At 37.6% G+C, this 18,569-nt stretch overlaps 1 non-coding gene across 1 annotated transcript; it reads right to left on the bottom strand.

Moving 5' to 3' along the window:
• Nucleotides 1-16,944: 16,944 nt before the first annotated feature.
• On the bottom strand, nt 16,945-17,051 carry LOC141676134 (small nucleolar RNA R71). Its single transcript, XR_012556740.1, has one exon. It is a non-coding gene; the product is annotated as a small nucleolar RNA R71 (small nucleolar RNA).
• Nucleotides 17,052-18,569: the final 1,518 nt, after the last annotated feature.

The raw sequence follows: 18,569 nt of genomic DNA, 5'->3' as shown, positions 1-18,569 counted from the left end.
TAATTAGTCGGAGTCTTAAGGCCTCAAATGAATATTCAAGATAATATTTATTAATAAAATAAACGGAGTCATAAGCCCTCAAATGAATATTCAAAATAATATTCATAAATAAAATAAACGGGGTCATAAGCCCTCGAATGAATATTCAAAATAATATTCAATAATAAAATAAACGGAGTCATAAGCCCTCGAATGAATATTCAAAATAATATTCATTAATAAAATAAAGTTATCGAATAAACCTTATTCGAATAATAGTTTTGAAAACTATTTATATATATATATATATATAAATATATATATATATATTATACTCGGGAACATCGACTTCCGGTTTTAGAAAAATGTTCACCTTTGGGTCCCCTATACTAAGGGTATATGCAAATTACCGTTTATCTCTAGCATAGGTATTATCAACTGAATCAACAGATATATGTATCAAGATTACGAAATAGGCATGCATATATAACATATCACATGCTACAATATATCGCAAGAATTTGCTAATTTAACCATCATGCATCTATCACAAGATAATGCATATACATATGTATATATCACAACAACAGTATAACGGATAGAAAACTTGCCTGAGCGACTGGGGGTTACGAATGGCTTGAGACGAGTCTGGTAACCTATAAACAACATATAAGTTGGAAATAAACCAAAGTCACTTATAAATCTATACTTTAACCAATTTAGACTCTAACGCTCGCTTTGCGCTTAATGATTCTCTTAAGTCGCTCGAGTACCCTCGGCTCCACCATTTTTAATAAATTAACCATTAAGAGTTTTAAGGCGATTCTTTTGCGAGTGTCTTACCAACTTCCTAACACACTTTACATAAATGTTTCATACTCCAATTATTCCTTTTAGGTCTTTAACCTATGTTTCAAAGTAAGGCAAGGGGTAATGATTTGTTCGCAAAACGTCGTTACTTAAAACGGCCGTTTCTCCTAAACCGTACATCAGAATCAAACGAACTACATATCTAAACGAAGCTCGTAACATGAACTATCTAATCATGGTAATGGTCAAAACCTAGCAGTGAGTTCACAGGTCCTAATGTTAAGAACAAAAACAGCCTAAAGTAAATCGGACATTACGACGGCTATGTTTACGCGATTACCCAAATTTAAACCACTCCAAATCATCTCACAATCAACTCACAATCAACATCCCAATCAAAACTACATCCATAATTCATCATAACATCCCCAAAAACTCCACATTATCAATTTATACTATTCTTAAACATGAATTTAAACTACACTTAAGTTCATTAATCAACAATCCAAGAACTACCACTCCAAAAACTTCACAAAACTAACTAATCTCTACATTCACAACAAGCAAGCCTCTCATGAATTATTACAACAAAACTAAACCTAATTACTCAAATAAAGTTAGGGTTTGGAGGGGTTATACCTTCCTTGGAGAGTGGAGAATCAAGTAATTAGCCTGGAATCACCCTTAAAGTCCTTATCCAAGCTTAATCTAAACAAAACTTCAAGAACAAAACTTTTAGTTCTTGAAAAACACTATTCACCATCTTCTTCCATGATTTTTAGGAAGAGATTGTGAATGATTTAGGAGCTCAAACTTATAGGATATCCATAACTATGCATAAGGAGTCTTAGATAATTACCTTGCAATTTAACAAAGCTTGGAACTAGGATTTTGATTTTTCTTTCTTTGGAAAAGAAGAAAAGCCGAGAGCTTTGATGAAGGAGATGAAAAAATTTTGTGGTTTTGGTGAAAATGAAATGTTTTTGGCTTGGTTGGTTGTTTTTTGATTTTTTTTTGTTTTGTTACCCTTTTACCATTGTAACTTTTGTGTGGTTCTAATTCAACCAACAACACACTTTGCTTGGTCATGCTTATGTCACCATGTGATGTCACCCTCCCTCCTTTGTCCTCTTCTTATTGGTTTGATGACATCATCCTCACTAATCTCTTTGATTAGCTTTTAATTATTTAGCTAATGACCGCTGATCTGTTATACGGTTCACTTAACTTTCGTTTTCGTTTATCGTTTGAGGGATCATACCCGGGATCTTATTACTTAGGTTCCCTTAACCTTTCTCAATACATTATATTCCTTTTATGATCCTTTATTAAAATCCTTGAATTTAAATCCTTTTTATCATGTTACCTTATACTCAATTCTTTCGATATCTGGTGGATTTTCGGGAAAAATCAAAGTGTTCGGATATGGATTCTGACGATCTTTACATACACTTATATACCACATAGAGTACTAATAATATCCCAGAAAATCAATAAAAGAACCCCTACATAGTGTGGCATGAAAAGTTTTCTTATTCAGCATAATCAACAAAATACTATTCATAAGGGTTTCAAAAATTCCAAAAATTGGGGTTATTACAGTCTCCCCTCCTTAAAAGGATTCCGTCCCGGAATCAGATAGAAAATGAGTAGGGATACTTTCTTAGAATTGCACTTTCTAACTCTTACATAATTTTCCCACATTGTGGTTCTACCATCAAACTCTGACTAGTTTGATAACTCTTCTCCTAAGCATTTGTCCATTTTTGATCTATAACCCTTCCTGGTTGCTCCATGTAGGTTACGTCTGGTTGCATGTCCATGCACTCATATGCCCCTATTTATCTGGCATCCGAATTACACTTCCTTAACATTGATACGTGGAACATGTTATGAACTTGCTACATGTTCGGGGTAGGGCTAGCTCATATGCTAACTTCCCAATATGTCTTAATACCACAAAGGGTCCAACAATTCGTAGGCTTAGCTTTCCTTTCTTTTTGAACCTCATCAATCCTTTCCAAGGGATACCTTTAACATTACTAGGTCCCCTATTTCCTATTCTTTGTCCTTTCATGTCAAATCAACATACTTCGTGTGCTCATCTTGGGCTACTACCAGCCGTCCTCTGATTTAATCTATTATATCCTTGGTCCTTTGGACCACTGCTGGTCTAAGCATCTTATGCTCTGCAACATCATCATAACATAAGGGAGATCGGCATTGTCTTCCCTTAAAGATCTCATAAGACGACATCTCGATACCTGACATACGATCTATTATCGTGAGAAAACTCAATCCGCGTTAAGTGATCATTCCAAATTCTTTCAAGTCTATTGCACAGACTCTCATTATAGCTTTTAGCATTAGAGCTTTTGCTTCTCAATACCCATTATTTTCCAGTTCGTAATCGCTACTACCTTCCGTTCCTAATATTATACTGGTTATACTTTTGCTCGTTAGCGTTCTATAACCTTTAATAACCACGTCAACCTTAGTATCACTAACGCGTTAGAATCGGAATACCACCGTACTGATACTACTTCCTTTAGCTGCTTCCATCTTCGAAAGCTTGATCCATCATATAGAAGTAAAGGAACTTGTTGAGAGATTACTATGATCATGAACACTTGTTCTATTGCATAGTTAGTACAGAAGGTGGCCAGCCTTTAGTACTTGACAATCAATTAAACAACATGTGGTATCCTACTAGGCTTCTATCACACAGATAGATAGTCATTCGGCAATACCTCCCCTTCTGGAAGGGTTGTTCTTCTCAGCTTATACAAAATAAAAAGGAGAGAAAAGAATGAATTGAAGAGAATTGTATATATATAAATTATGCTGCCACAAAATATCTGGCTTGGAATTTACCTCTGAACTATAGAGGTTTATCATAGGAGAACAAAAACATATACGTATATATATCAACATCAGGTATTCGCTATTCCGTCCATCATTCTATGGACCCATGCTCTTCCTCGAGCTTATACACAATCACCTTTGAAACTCCCTCGATATCGAAACTCGAATCTGGGACCTCATTCTAGACATCATCGCTACTAGAATTTTATGCTTGCACTGCAACCTTCCTCGTATAGTAATACGACTCTCTATTGATAGAAGGAATAAATATTCAATAGGTAAATAATCGACCTAGTTTTTCTATCAAAGATAATTTATACGTCAACACGACCCGATTAGTGGTACTCAATCTCAACATCCATTCCAATACAACTCTCACGGTTATAATCGACTCATTACTCGCAGAATCATTGCTGCATTACTATGGTTCACCACTGACCTACTATCGTCATTCACTTTCCATAAAATCTTAATATCTAACCATACGGAGTCCATACACGTCGTATAGAATTCTTCTAAGGAGTTAACATAATCACCATTCATAATTCATGAAGAACACTCCAAATTCTGACGTACTTTCATGACATGAAGCAGATAAAATTGCAGAAGGGTTTCAATCAAAGCAACGATAGCAGGTTAATACCATTCTTAATCATATGCCTTCAATAGAAGACTTAACTCAAAGGTTTGTTTAGTCCTTTTTAAACATGGTCCTGGCTTATCTCAAGATAGTACCTTCTGAGATAGATAGCCCGCTCATGGCGATTACACGAATTAAACCTTTACCAACTACTATTACGGTTGGATATTGCACAGTCATCAGAAGGAATGTCAATCTTCCAAACCATAATACAACATTCACAGCTTTTACCATCATCACTGTATTCCTTTGGCACAAGCGCCTATAATTATCCTCTTACCTTTAAAGTGTCGGCCACCTCTTTGTCCTTTCCTGATAGTAAAATTTCCTTACAGTCAATGTCATTTTAACCACCTCCAAATAAATTTTCTACCTCATTTCAATCACTGCTTATGTGAAGATGTTTTCCTTAAAATCTGATGAGTAAAAAAAATTACCATTTTTCCATAAGTTATTGCCTCAGTCTTTAGAGGTTAATCACTGTCACGACTGACTCTCAATCATACTTAGAACATCTTTTATCTTAGGTCCTAATTGCCCTGAACAATTTTGACCTTTACTGGTTCGATCCATACTTTCTCGTGGTTTAACACGTGCCCCACTTGGCATCATTATAATTACGTCATATTTCCTTTGTCAACATTTCTATTCTTGAGAATTTTGAATATTACCTTTCTCCTTGTAAAACCTCTAAGGTTATCCTTGAATCGTTCCTCCTGTATTCCCTAGATACATGGCATATCAAAATACCATATACTAATACTAGAACCATTGTCTATGTACTTCTGAAAAAATTTCTCTACTGATCTTTAAAGGTTGTTATTACCTTAATCCTTTCCAATTCATACTGTCAAAACTCATACTATCCCTATTAAGGGTGAAATGCCAACCTTTATGCATTCCCCTATGATTCATTTTAAGTTACCGATGTTCTATCCTTAATTCCACCTTTAAAAAGGTACATGCATCCTTCCATGGATAATCAAGTCATATATCCCTGATAAGGGTGTCTTATTCAATCATTCCCACCTCGATAGTATATGCCTAATTTCACAATAACATCTATATTCAAAATGAGGTCAATCAATATGGCCTCCAAAAGATAACAACGGTTATCCGCTTTTCTTGCCTAATTTGGTAACGATAACAAGGATGTTCTGGAAGATATTGGTCGTGTTCAACGTGAACTTCTTCTTAATAATTCCTTATTTACTTTTGTTGTTTATCTCAACAGTCATCTCAATATTGGGATATCTTTCATACCTGGCGTCTCCCTTTCTGGGTATCAAGCCACAAGTCTTACACTTCACATTCTTGAAGGTCACTTCCTTCCTCCAATTTTCCTAATTTCTTACTTTCTTGTCTCCTTAGTCTATCTGCGTCTCATTATTTATCCTTCGAACTATCTCAAGGTTTCCTCGAATTCTCCCAACTTAAAGGGGGTACAATATGTACATCTCTTATGCCTTTAACCATCAACTTTAGCTCATAGTGAATCATCCTCGTGCTGACGATCACATACTTTTCTATTTCTATTACTATGATTCTTTAGGGTTTCCTCATACCCAACTCCCTTATCATTCCTCAAACTCTATTGCCTTTATATTCCTTTCCACTTCAGTTTCTTTTTTATTTTCCTTTCTCTTGCAATCATTTCATGAACCCACTAATTATTTACTTCAAACATCACGTCGTTCTGGGATTCTTTTCCTCCGAACGAATCTTTACAACTTTTACAATCTTAGATTCATAATTCATCATATTCGTCCGCCTTTGTTCTGGCTTTTAAAGCTTTTACACTATCTCCCTAACCTTGGGATTTACTTTCTCGAAAATAATTGACTGAACTTTAATCAGTTTATCATAACCTCTTGCTCCGTGTCTTTCTTGGTCTTTCACCAGTGGGTGGTCTCTCTCTTAGGAGGGTAAGTGACAGAAACAATCATTTAGAATCTCAAATGATTCCTGTATTTCTTCTAGCCAGGCTCTCGCCTCTACTGGGTTTGCTTGTTCCTGGGAACTCTGAGAGCTTAGCGACTTAAAGGTCCTGAAAGAATTTCTTGCCGCATTGTTTCCTCAGGGTGGTGGTTGGGGATAATGGTCTAAGTTCTGTTTAGGCAGGTCCATGAATTGCCCAATAGGAGTACCATCCTGATTCTCCCTATCTTGTTCAACTTCTGTTTTCTCAGTATGAAATTTTCCAACCTTCTCCCATAATTGGGGTCATCCTACATGTTTTAAATCCTCATTTTCCACTTCATTATGTTCTGGGTTCCTTATATCTTAATTGCGACCTCCCTGATTATCACATTCATGGTTTGCCCCTAATCTTATTCCTTGTGGGGGCATAATACTTGGAAATTTTTTGAGAATCTCTGGATATTTGTCTTACTTTCTTTGCTTAAGTCTTTCCCTCGTTCAGTCCTTGCATGATTGCAAATTATGAATTCTCAAGTTCTATAAACTTCATGACACTCTCTTAAGTGTTAATAGTGCAATTAACAATATGATCTTATCACAAACAAACTGATCTGAACTGAAATTAACGAATATATACATAACCATTTGTTCGAGGGTACAACAACTGAACACATTAAAGAGAATTACATCATTTGATCTGATCGCTTCTATCCCAAAAGTACTACCATAGATAATCATCTAGTCAATAAAACTAATCATTCATAACTTAGGCTAATCCTCCAAAAGCGGTGCTACATGAAACCCTTGTCTGATCGCTCTGGCTCTGCACACTACCATGGATCAAGAAATGCGGGCACGCACGACATCCCTAACCTGCTCCATTAAAGCGGTGATGAGGTCTAAGATAGTTGCAAGTAGAGCTGGATCAATCTGACCCTCAAGATGGCCTCTAGCTGTAACACGGGTGGTAGCCTCAATCATTTCCATGCTATAAGCTAATCCTGCTGGGAGTACCCCGCCCTCAATCCTCGGTACAGTAAGTCGATCCAACAGATCACTCCTAACATTACGGGCCTCAGACAGGCCACCCAAAGTCATATAATAATCGGCGATAAGAGAAGCCTGAGTGGTTGCATCTAGCAGTCCATGGGGTGCAGGTGGTGCAGACCCAGGAGATCCAAATGGATAACCTAGCACGATATCAGTTGACAATGGTGCAGGAGATAAAGGTGGCATTTCCTCAGTAGGTGCTGGGCTCTGTACAGGGGAGGCAACAGGAATTGGTGGAACCTCATGGATGTCTTCAGGAACCTCTGGAAGAGGGTCTGATACTGGTGTAATTGGTGCCGTAGAAGGCCCCACTCCTCCTGCCCTCATTAACCTTTGTGCCCTTGGTAACTCTTCATCCTCTAGTGCCACCCTCGCGGCCATTCTTGCTCTGGTAGTCGCCCTGACTACGGTCATCAATTCCTCAGTGGTCCTCTCTTCATTCTTGCCAGGATCCTCCCCGAGATCCTCCTCAGCAACAATCCCTTCTGGGATAACATCCTTAACCGTAACATTCTCAATATGAATCTCATCCGGTCCCTCGTTAGGGTACTCTATCGAATTCACAATTTGATCTCCAACATGTAATAAAACATCCTCATGCTGATGCTCCTGAACCTCAGGGTTCGGTGCCCCGCTGCCCTATACGAGAACGAACTATGTTACTATCATAATATTTATAAGGGTTCCCGTAAGGGTTTTAACTGTCAGTACTACGTTAGGTAGCCCGACTATGAACTTGGCAAGAGTTCTTATTATCTGAGTGAACTTATTATCTTAACGTCACGTCATCTCTGAGGTTTATAACGCTTGGCTCTGATACCATTTCTGTAACACCCCAAATCCGGGGTCGGGGATCCGGGTTGTCACGAGTTCCATTTCCCTTAATAATACTTAATCTTAATAATCAACCAACTACTGCGTACTGTGACCCCACAATATACACACACACCACAAGTTATAGTCTCAGAGATGAACACCAAAAATAACACAAGTCGTTTTATTCCACAATTATAAGCCATTACACCTTAAAAGTGTTTCTAAATAAATTTATATTTCTTTGCCATTATTACAATTCATAAATATACATAAATCTGGTACATCAGAAGTTGAAAGCCTAGCCTATTGGTAGATCCTACCTCGGCTATAACGGCATCAACGCCTACAGGAAACTGCGGAACGTTTCCTAACCGCTTACGAATCGGGAGCTTGGTCATGTTCATCTTTTCTATCTGTTGTTGTGTGATGAAAGAATAAAGCAAGGGTGAACAACAAGCCCACCAAAATAATATGTATAATGATTAACAATATATGAGCATTCTCATAGTACTCATGAAAGTCTTGGTCAAGAGGAAATGAACCAAGCTGATATCTTAGCGCGACCAAGTCGCAAAATATTCAGTATATATACATATATACTTTTCACAATCTTTAAAATCCTCTGACATGTATAATATACACAGAGTTCCAGTTTATAACTGTATAAAAATATCGTTGCAAGGTGATCTAATATATCTGACCTTGTCTCAACGTTTTCCTGAAACCTTTGTCATTCATAAGACAATCATTAACTAGATATAAGTTTAAAAGATGAAGTTACAAGATACTCCAATATACTTATATCTTTTCCGAATACTACTTGAACTACCACCGTTCAATGTATAAATAGTTCATCCCATAGATTAAGCTACAAGACAAAACTTGTATATAATCAATCTTTAAAATATCATCAATAATAAAATAAACGGAGTCATAAGCCCTCGAATGAATATTCAAAATAATATTCATTAATAAAATAAAGTTATCGAATAAACCTTATTCGAATAATAGTTTTAAAAACTATTCATATATATATATAAATATATATATATATTATACTCGGGAACATCGACTCCCGGTTTTAGAAAAATGTTCACCTTTGGGTCCCCTATACTAAGGGTATATGCAAATTACCGCTTATCTCTAGCATAGGTATTATCAACTTAATCAACAGATATATGTATCAAGATTACGAAACAGGCATGCATATATAACATATCACATGCTACAATATATCGCAAGAATTTTCTAATTTAACCATCATGCATCTATCACAAGATAATGCATATACATATGTATACATCACAACAACAGTATAACGGATAGAAAACTTGCCTGAGCGACTGGGGGTTACGAATGGCTTGGGACGAGTCTGGTAACCTATAAACAACATATAAGTTGGAATTAAACCAAAGTCACTTATAAATCTATACTTTAACCAATTTAGACTCTAACGCTCGCTTTGCGCTTAATGATTCTCTTAAGTCGCTCGAGTACCCTCGGCTCCACCATTTTTAATAAATTAACCATTACGAGTTTTAAGGTGATTCTTTCGCGAGTGTCTTACTAACTGCCTAACACACTTTACATAAATTTTTCATACTCCAATTAGTCCTTTTAGGTCTTTAACCTATGTTTCAAAGTAAGGCGAGGGGTAATGATTCATTCGCGAAACGTCGTTACTTAAAACGGCCGTTTCTCCTAAACCGTACATCGTAATCAAACGAACTACATATCAAAACGAAGCTCGTAACATGAACTATCTAATCATGGCAATGGTCAAAACCTAGAAGTGAGTTCACGGGTTCTAATGTTAAGAACAAAAACAGCCTAAAGTAATCGAACATTACGACAGCTATGTTTACACGATTACCCAAATTTAAACCACTCCAAATCATCTCACAATCAACTCACAATCAACATCCCAATCAAAACTCCATCCATACTTCATCATAACAACCCCAACAACTCCACATTATCAATTTATACTATTCTTAAACATGAATTTAAACTACACTTAAGTTCATTAATCAACAGTCCAAGAACTACCACTCCAAAAACTTCACAAAACCAACTAATCTCTACATTCACAACAAGCAAGCCTCTCATGAATTATAACAACAAAACTAAACCTAATTACTCAAATAAAGTTAGGGTTTGGAGGGGTTATACCTTCCTTGGAGAGTGGAGAATCAAGTAATTAGCTTGGAATCACCCTTAAAGTCCTTATCCAAGCTTAATCTAAACAAAACTTCAAGAACAAAAATTTTAGTTCTTGAAAAACACTATTCACCATCTTCTTCCATGATTTTTAGGAAGAGATTGTGAATGATTTAGGTGCTCAAACTTATATGATATCCATAACTATACATAAGAAGTCTTAGATAATTACCTTGCAATTTAACAAAGCTTGGAACTAGGATTTTGATTTTTCTTTCTTTGGAAAAGAAGAAAAGCCGAGAGCTTTGATGAAGGAGATGAAAAAATTTTGTGGTTTTGGTGAAAATGAAATGTTTTTGGCTTGGTTGGTTGTTTTTTGATTTGTTTTGTTTTGTTACCCTTTTACCATGGTAACTTTTGTGTGGTTCTAATTCAACCAACAACACACTTTGCTTGGTCATGCTTATGTCACCATGTGATGTCACCCTCCCTCCTTTGTCCTCTTCTTATTGGTTTGATGACATCATCCTCACTAATCTCTTTGATTAGCTTTTAATTATTTAGCTAATGACCGCTGATCTGTTATACGGTTTGCTTAACTTTCATTTTCATTTATCGTTTGAGGGATCATACCCGGGATCTTATTACTTAGATTCCCTTAACCTTTCTCAATACATTATATTCCTTTTATGATCCTTTATTAAAATCCTTGAATTTAAATCCTTTTTATCATGTTACCTTATACTCAATTCTTTCGATATCTGGTGGATTTTCGGGAAAAATCAAAGTGTTCGGATTGGATTCTGACGATCTTTACATACACTTATATACCACATAGAGTACTAATAATATCCCAGAAGATCAATAAAAGAACCCCTACATAGTGTGGCATGAAAAGTTTTCTTATTCAGCATAATCAGTAAAATACTATTCATAAGGGTTTCAAAAATTCCAAAAATTGGGGTTATTACAGTCTCCCCTCCTTAAAAGGATTCCGTCCCGGAATCAGATAGAAAATGAGTAGGGATACTTTCTTAGAATTGCACTTTCTAACTCTTATATAATTTTCCCACATTGTGGTTCTACCATCAAACTCTGACAAGTTTGATAACTCTTCTCCTAAGCATTTGTCCATTTTTGATCTATAACCCTTCCTGGTTGCTTCATGTAGGTTACATCTGGTTGCATGTCTCTGCGCTCATATGCCCCTATTTATCTGGCATCCGAATTACACTTCCTTAACATTGATACGTGGAACACGTTATGAACTTGCTACATGTTCGGGGGTAGGGCTAGCTCATATGCTAACTTCCCAATACGTCTTAATACCACAAAGGGTCCAACAATTCGTAGGCTTAGCTTTCCTTTCTTTTTGAACCTCATCAATCCTTTCCAAGGGATACCTTTAACATTACTAGGTCCCCTATTTCCTATTCTTTGTCCTTTCGTGTCAAATCAACATACTTCGTGTGCTCATCTTGGGCTACTACCAGCCGTCCTTTGATTTATTCTATTATATCCTTGGTCCTTTAGACCACTGCTGGTCTAAGCATCTTGTGCTCTGCAACATAATCATAACATAAGGGAGATCGGCATTGTCTTCCCTTAAATATCTCATAAGACGACATCTCGATACCTGACATACGACCTATTATCGTGAGAAAACTCAATCCGCGTTAAGTGATCATTCCAAATTCTTTCAAGTCTATTGCACAGACTCTCATTATAGCTTTTAGCATTAGAGCTTTTGCTTCTCAATACCCATTCTTTTCCAGTTCGTAATCGCTACTACCTTCCGTTCCTAATATTATACTGGTTATACTTTTGCTCGTTAGCGTTCTATAACCTTTTAATAACCACGTCAACCTTAGTATCACTAACGCGTTAGAATCGGAATACCACCGTACTGATACTACTTCCTTTAGCTGCTTCCATCTTCGAAAGATTGATCCATCATATAGAAGTAAAGGAACTTGTTGAGAGATTACTATGATCATGAACACTTGTTCTATTGCATAGTTAGTACAGAAGGTGGCCAGCCTTTAGTACTTGACAAGCAATTAAACAACATGTGGTATCCTACTAGGCTTCTATCACACAGATAGATAGTCATTCGGCAATACCTCCCCTTCTGGAAGGGTTGTTCTTCTCAGCTTATACAAAATGAAAAGGAGAGAAAAGAATGAATTGAAGAGAATTGTATATATATAAATTATGCTGCCACAAAATATTTGGCTTGGAATTTACCTCTGAACTATAGAGGTTTGTTATAGGAGAACAAAACATATACGTATATATATCAACATCAGGTATTCGCTATTCCGTCCATCATTCTATGGACCCATGCTCTTCCTCGAGCTTATACACAATCACCTTTGAAACTCCCTCGATATCGAAACTCGAATCTGGGACCTCATTCTAGACATCATCGTTACTAGAATTTTATGCTTGCACTGCAACCTTCCTCGTATAGTAATACGACTTTCTATTGATAGAAGGAATAAATATTCAATAGGTAAATAATCGACCTAGTTTTTCTATCAAAGATAACTTATACGTCAACATGACCTGATTAGTGGTACTCAATCTCAACATCCATTCCAATACAACTCTCACGGTTGTAATCGACTCATTACTCGCAGAATCATTGTTGCATTACTATGGTCCACCACTGACCTACTGTCGTCATTCACTTTCCATAAAATCTTAATATCTAACCATACGGAGTCCATATACGTCGTATAGAATTCTTCTAAGGAGTTAACATAATCACCATTCATAATTCATGAAGAACACTCCAAATTCTGACGTACTTTCATGACATGAAGCAGATAAAATTGCAGAAGGGTTTCAATCAAAGCAACGATAGCAGGTTAATACCATTCTTAATCATATGCCTTCAATAGAAGACTTAACTCAAAGGTTTGTTTAGTTCTTTTTAAACATGGTCCTGGCTTATCTCAAGATAATACCTTCTGAGATAGATAGCCCGCTCATGGCGAAAGGGGGAATCTATCTCAGCAAGCACATCAAACTGTCATAGAATCCATTCCCCTGGATGCTGAGACATTTACTCATCATGTTCCAGCATATCAAATTCTAGCTGGACAGGGCAATGAGGAGGCTGAAAGGATGCTCAATTTAGTGCACACCACTCAATCTATGCAAAGAGCAAAGGATGCCATCACAGCCATGCTACCTAGAGCTGATGATGAGGTTGACTATGGTACTGGTGAATCTGCAGATTTCTTTAGAGATGATGTGATGATAGTGAAGAGCTCATGGACATAGGGGGAGAAGCAAGCACCAGCTCTAGATCTGGCCTGCCATCATGGGCATTATCCAAGGACTGTGATATTCAACACTTCAAAACCACTCTCATCCATCAAATCCAAGAAACACATAATGCTCTTTAAGCCACAAAAAATGCTAGCACTAGGAAGCTCTTACAGGCACATCTAAATTCTCTACAATTGCATCAAATCCAGGGTCTTCAACACAATCGGGATGTCACTTCTCTCAAAACTGAGATTGATCAAGTGAAGAAGGATATTTCTGAAAGATTGGATGCTAAACTTCCAGAAGCAACAATGCTTGATATTAAGAGACAACTAAGGAAGAACTTTGATCTTGCCACTAAAGTGGATTCCTTGGATAAAAGGATAACTGATATGGAAGCTTCTCTAACAACTATTCATCTACATCAAGCACGGTAAACTCAGCTGCTGCAAAAACTGGTGGCTGCAAAATCTTCTTCCTCCACTCTACTTGATGATAACAAAACGGGGGAGAAATCACTATCTCAAGACAGTCAAGCAGAGCCAACTAGTAAGGGGGAGCATGTGGTAAATGTACAAATCATCCAAGTAATTGTTCTAGAAATTACTCTACCAAAGTCACCAGTATTGGACAGCATTGATCTGATCCAAATAGCAGCTGCTATGAGTCAAAGTCAATTCCTAAGATGCTTGATGTTGCAGCTGTGGAGAAGGAAATAGATGAGAAATGGAGAAAGATAGATGCAGAAATTCAACAGAAGTTTGGGCCAATTCAGAAACCAGACAAAAACTTCATTCATCGCTCTAAAGTCAAGAATATTTATGTGAATGAAATGAGTATGAATTATCTGGAAAAAATGCCAAACATCCTGCATCAAATCTCCAAAGGCAAATCTGATCATGAAGCCTAAAAGAAACTACTCTAAGTTTTCTAACAAGAATTTTATGGATATTGTGTATGAAACACCTAGGCCAGATGAGAAGAAACTGTTGTCTAGGTCAATTGCATTTTTCAAAGATTCAGTTGATTCAGCACTTAAAAGAAGAATTGCCAAGATTTACAGAAATGGTAAAGAAATCTGTGTGGTGGCTAGACACCCTCAATTTGTAGAAGCTAAAAAGGAAAAAAAGGAAAGAATCGGGCAAGAAAAGAAGCAAGCTACCTTAGATGCTAAGAAGCTCAAACAAAAGAAGGAGCAAACTACTATCTTGGCCAAACCTCAAGCTGTGAAGACTACAACTGAGATTTCTGCACAACCATATGTGATTGCTGAACCTTAAGATTAGAAAATGCAATAGGAACCCTGTTGAGTGGCATTTATGACACTTATTTATGCTCTAATAAGCTTTGAATTGATGTATTTGTACTCAAGTTGTTAAGTGTTTTGATGTGTTTTCTAGTGTTTTTGCATTTCAGGCACTATTCAGGAAATCAGGTGAATTAGCATTGTTTTGATGTTAATTTGGTGTCTGGGTGGTGTTGGAATAAAAGCTCGTGGAAAGCCGGCTCGAAGCAGCAAGATTTAAGAAGAAATCTGAGTTTTTCCCAGAAGGACGGCGCGCCCGCACTGTGATAGCGTGCGGCCGCGCCGGGGGTCCAGAAATACAGCGCGCCCGCACTGTGATAGCGCGCGCCCGCGCCGAGGCTGAATTTCAGAATCCTGTTTCTACTATAATTCTAAAAGGGAAGGCTTCCAGATTGTTGAGGGCTGCTATATAAATAACTTTAGGTCATTTTTAATATATATCAAGTCAGAGAAGGACCAGAGCACAAGGAGAAAACGATAAGAGACATTTGGCATAATTCAACAAAAGCGAAAACGATCTAGTTTATTCTTGTGAATCTTTGTTTTGAGTTGTAATTTGGATGCTTGTTTCTTGTTTGCTGAACCTATACTCTTGTTTGTATTTGGTTTAATTATTTGTATAAAGACTACGTTTGCTATATCATGTCTTCATCAGAACCCACGTTGATGACGAGTCCGATTATGGGCTAATCGTTATCATGGGGTTCTAGCGGATTTATTTATGGATTTCTTTAGTTAAATTGTTTGATGCCTTAGTATGAGGTGATTGTATGATATCCTATTATTGGTTGTGCGTATTCGCCTTATGAGCGTCGCGAACTTATAGGATAGTGTGTTAATTCTTAATGAAGCGAAAGTAAATTTAAGGATTTAGAACTTGCCATGCTAGCATAGGTTCATGTATTTGTCATGCATGATTCATAGGTAATTTTAATCATCTTACTTGCCCTATGTAATCAAGATAGATAACTTGTGCTTAAACCATTATGTTGTCAAATTCTATAGACATATAGGTTCTCAATATAATTGGTGCCTATTCAGCTTCTATCACTTTTGTGGATGTCTGGTAGAATGGTACTCGTGCAACGAAAGTTAGCGTTTATCAGTTTCGTGTTATCTGATTAGTATCATCACCATTGCATGCTAAGGTTGAGAATAATAAGGCTATTGAATGAAGTATTTAGTGAAGTTAGAATCCCATGTTTGTCATATATATCAATTCAGTTAATCTTATTCTCGTAGTTATAATTGTTAGCGTAATTCTTAGTTATAAACAATCTCTATTTGTTATTCGTCTTAGCATTGGATAATAACCATACATTATTGCTTAGGCGCATGAATTAAATAGTTAACCTATACATTCTCTGTGGGAACGAACTAGAAAAGATTCTATACTACTTGTGAACTCGTATACTTGCGTGTATTATTAGCGCGTGTTTAGTGACTAACAAGTTTTTGGCGCCGCTGCCGGGGACTACAGTATTAATTAATAGTTTATGTGCTTTCCATCAGTGGTCGTTAAAGTTTATTGACTCGGACATTGTTACTTATCTGCTTCCTTGTCTTATTTCAGGTACTCTAGCGAGGGTGTATGTATACGCGTTCGCGTACTCGTAAGAGAACACTGGATAAAGCCGAGGAAGAACTTGTGGTAGTTCGAAGGGAAGTTGTTGAGGAAGAAAAGAAGGTAGAAGAAGAAGATAAAGTCGAAGAACCGGTTGTAGTAGCGATGGGAGATAAAGCAGAAAATCCAAAGGCTTTGATGGACTATTCTCAGCCTCAGATTAATGACATTCAGTCGAGCATCGTCAGACCAGCCATCAGGGCTAACACTTTTGAGATCAAGGCAAGCACGATTCAGATGATACAGAACTCAGTTCAGTTTGGAGGTTCCCCTACGGAAGACCCCAACATGCACATCAGGGATTTCATCGAGATCTGTGACACCTTCAAGTTTAATGATGTGACTAGAGATGCTATCAAGCTGCGACTCTTCTCATTCTCTCTAAGGGACAAGGCTAAGAGCTGGTTACATTCTCTACCACCAGGGTCTATCACTAAATGGGAAGATCTGGCACAAAAGTTTCTCACTAAATTCTTCCCTATAGTGAAGACTGCTGCAATCAGGAATGCTCTCACTCAGTTTGCTCAGCAAACTGGAGAATCTCTGTGTGAGGCTTGGGATCGATATAAGGAGATGTTAAGGAAGTGCCCACACTATGGCATGCCTGATTGGATGATTATTAATTGCTTCTACAATGGATTGGGTGCTACTTTTAGACCCATGCTTCATGCAGCATCAGGAGGAGCCTTGTGGGCTAAGAGCTACGATGAAACTTATGAACTTATTGAACTGATGGCTTCTAATGAATACCAGAATCCTTCCCAGAGACTGACTCAGGGAAAGGTAGCAGGAATTCTGGAGTTGGACGCAGCAACTGCTATCGCTGCCCAACTTAAGGCTTTGACAATGAAGGTGGACTCTTCGGCTTATTATGGAGTTAATCAAATCACCAGTGTCTGTGAACTTGGTGCTGGTGCCCATGAAACTGATCAGTGCGCAATCTTTAGTGAATCAGCTTAGTTTGTGAGCAACTTCCAACGATCACAACAACCAGTGCCAGCCACCTATCATCGTAACAACCGCAATCATCCTAATTTCAGCTGGAGCAACGCTCAGAATCTGGTTCAACAGCCTTATCAGCAATATCCAGCTAAGCAGTACAACCCCCCAGGTTTTCAGCAACCACAATATGCACCAAGATAACAACTCCAGCTGCAACAAGCTAATGAAAAATCTGAACTTGAGGAGTTGAAGCTTATGTGCAAGATCCAAGTTGTTTCTATCAAGACCTTGGAAAATCAAATTGAGCAAATTGCCAATGCATTGCTTAATCGTCAGCCTGGTACATTACCTAGTGACACGGAAGTGCCAGGATGGAAGAAAGCTAAAGAGCAGGTAAAGGCAATCACTTTGAGGTCTGGGAAGGTTGCAAATCCCGAACAAACTTAAGAGTTGACTGAAGAAGCTGAGGTTGAGAAAGAAGCAAAGCAGCAGGAAGTAGAAGTGGAACCAAGGAAGATTACTGTTGAGCACACTCCGCCTGAGGGTAATACAGGGGAGAAACAGATATATCCTCCACCACCTTTTCCTAAGAGGCTGCAGAAGAAAAAGCTGGACAAGTAATTTGAGAAGTTTCTGGAGGTGTTCAAGAAACTTCATATCAACATACCTTTTGCTGAGGCTCTCGAGCAGATGCCTATTTATGCAAAGTTAATGAAAGGTATTCTCTCTCAAAAGGTGCTAGATGATTTAGAGACTGTCGCTCTCACGGAGGAATACATTGTTGTGCTGCAGCAGAAGTTGCCTCCAAAGCTTAAAGATCCAGGAAGCTTCACTATTCCATGTACTATTGGAAAAGTGTCTTATGATAGATGTTTATGTGATTTGGGAGCTAACATCAATCTGATGCCTTTGTCAATTTTTAAGCAGTTGGAACTAAATCGACGTATATGACTTTACAGTTGGCCGACCGTTTTATTACATATCAGCGAGGTATTGTGGAGGATGTCTTGGTCAAGGTTGATAAACTCATCTTTCCTGCTGATTTTGTAATTCTTGATTTCGAGGAGGACAAGAAGATTCCCATAATCTTGGGAAGACCTTTCTTGGCAACTGGCCGGACCTTGATAGATGTGCAGAAGGGTGAGCTTACAATGCGAGTGCTGGATCAGGATGTTACC

This window comes from Apium graveolens, chromosome 7, assembly GCF_009905375.1.
Source record: "Apium graveolens cultivar Ventura chromosome 7, ASM990537v1, whole genome shotgun sequence".
Lineage (NCBI taxonomy): Eukaryota > Viridiplantae > Streptophyta > Magnoliopsida > Apiales > Apiaceae > Apium > Apium graveolens.
This window is presented reverse-complemented; position numbering and strand designations above follow the sequence as displayed.